The following is a 2,500-nucleotide window of genomic DNA, read 5'->3' on the forward strand; positions in this document are numbered from 1 at the left end:
AAAACCTGGCCACGCCCATCAGTAAAAACCACTACAGCAAGTGACGACATATGTACCTTCAAAGTGCTGTACTACAGGGTGCTGTTCAAAAGGTATCTATCCCGTTTACTCTCTATGCTTCATATATCATCATATTATTGAAAAGTGCAAGCCTTTAGGGACAACAGCAACTCAAGTCGCCAACGCTCTGTTGACTCAATAACTGCAGAGATCCAAACTTCTCCTGGCATTAACATCGGCACAAAAACTGTGCGCCGGGAGCTTCGTGGAATATGGGTTTCTATGGATTCAGAATGACATGTCAGAAAAGCTCCTGTAGGTGTAATGGTCAGTTATCTCAATACTTTTGGACATATATTGTGCGTGTGCGTGTGTCTGTGATACCTAACATAAACACCCCTGTATTACTAGAATTGATAGTTCACGCCACAAAAGTGAGGGGCAAACATAGAAAAGCGTGCAACCCAGCCACTGAGGATGCACAAGCCAGTGCATTCTTAGTGCAGGTCCCAAGCCAGGACAAAAGCGGAGGGTTACGTCAGGAAGGGCATCCGGCGTCAAATCTTTGCCAAATCAAATATGCGGATCATAAATAAGATTTCCATACCGGATCGGTCGAGGCCCGGGTTACCGACGACCGCCATCGGTACTGTTAACCAGCGGAGTGCCGGTGGAAACTAGGCTACTGTTGGGCGAAGGAAAAGGAGAGGGGGAAGGCATGTCCAGAGGCAGCTAGAGAGGAGGAAGGGTAGGCGTGTGGAGGTGAGAGTCAGTCGGAACTTTGAATGTTGGCACTATGGCTAGTAAAGGGAGAGAGCTGGCTGACGTGATGGAAAGAAGAAAGGTGACAAGAGACAAGGTGGAAGGGGAGTAAGGCCAGGAGTATCGCAGGTGGGTTCAAACTCTTCTACCATGGTGCGAATGGGAGGAGAAATGGGGTAGGGGTCATTCTGAAGGAAGAGTATGTCAAGAGCGTGCTGGAGGTGAACACAGTGTCAGACAGAGTGAGGATTATGAAGCTGGAAATCGAAGGTGTATTGCTGACGGTTATCAGCGCATATGCCCCGCAAGTCGGGTGTAAGATGGACGAAAAAGAAGAATTCTGGAGTTGAGTTGGACGACGTGGTGGAAAGGGGACCCAAGGAGGAGGGAGTGGTGATTGGAGCGGACTTCGATGGACACGTTGCTGAAGGGAACAGAGGTGATGAGGAGTTGATGGTAAGGTATGGAATCGAGGAGAGAAATGTGGAAGGACAGATGGTGTTCGATTTTGCGAAAAGGATGGAAATGGCTGAGGTGAATACATATTTCAAGAAGAGGGAGGAGCACAGGGTGACGACGTATACGAGTGGAGGAAAGTGCACACAGGTGGACTATATCTTGTGTAGAAGGCGCGATGTAAAAGGGATTGCATACTGCAAGGTGGTGACAGGGGAGAACGTAGCTAGGCAGCATCGGATGGTGGTCTGTAAGATGACTTTGGAGACCAACATGAGGAAGCGAGTGAAGACACAGCCGAAGATCAAATGGTGGAAGTTGAAGAAGGAAGACTGTTGTGTGGAGTTCAGGCAGGAGTTAACACAGGCACTGAGTGGTAGTGAAGAGTTGCCAGACGGCTGGGCAAGCGCTGCAGAAATAGCGAGGAAGACAGCTAGGAAGGTACTTGGTGTGTCATCGGGACAGAGGAAGGAAGACAAGGAGACTTGGCGGTGGTGGTGGTGGTGGTGGAAGGAGGAAGTAGAGCAAAGTATACAGAGGAAAAGGTTGGCAAAGAAGAAGTGGGATAGTCAGAGAGATGAAGAAAGTACACAGGAGTACAAGGAGATGCAGCGTAAAGCAAAGAGAGAGGTGGCAAAGGTAAAGGAAAAGTCGTACGGTGAGCTGTATGACAGGTTAGACACTAAGGAAGGAGAAAAAGACTTGTACAGATTGGCTAGACAGAGAGACCGAGCTGCCGAGGATGTGCGACAAGTTAGGGCGATCAAAGATACAGATGGAAATGTGCTGCCAAGCGAGGAGAGTGTGCTACGAAGTGGAAGGACTACTTTGACGGGCTGATAAATGAAGAAAATGAGAGAGAGAGAGAGAGAGAGAGAGAAAAGGTTGGTTGATTGAGAAGTATAGAGAAGGCCAGAAAGAGTTGCATTGTGTCTTTGTAGATTTACAGAAAGCATACGACAGGGTGCCGAGAGAGGAGGTGTGATATTGTAGGAGGAAGTCAAGAGTTGCACAGAAGTATGTAGGAGTGGTGCAGGCTATGTATGAGGGAAGTGTGACAATGCTGAGGTGCGTGGTTGGAATGACAGATGGGTTCAAGGTGGAGGTGGGATTACATCAAGGATCGGCTCTGAGCCCTTTCTTGGTTGCAACGGTGATGGACAGGTTGACGGACAAGATCAGGCAGGAGTCTCCATGGACGATGATGTTCGCGGATGACATTGTCATCTGTAGCGACAGTAGGGTGCAGTTCATTGTGAGGAGAGCCTGGAGAGGTGGAGGT

This window comes from Lampris incognitus, unplaced genomic scaffold (genome assembly GCF_029633865.1).
Source record: "Lampris incognitus isolate fLamInc1 unplaced genomic scaffold, fLamInc1.hap2 scaffold_83, whole genome shotgun sequence".
Lineage (NCBI taxonomy): Eukaryota > Metazoa > Chordata > Actinopteri > Lampriformes > Lampridae > Lampris > Lampris incognitus.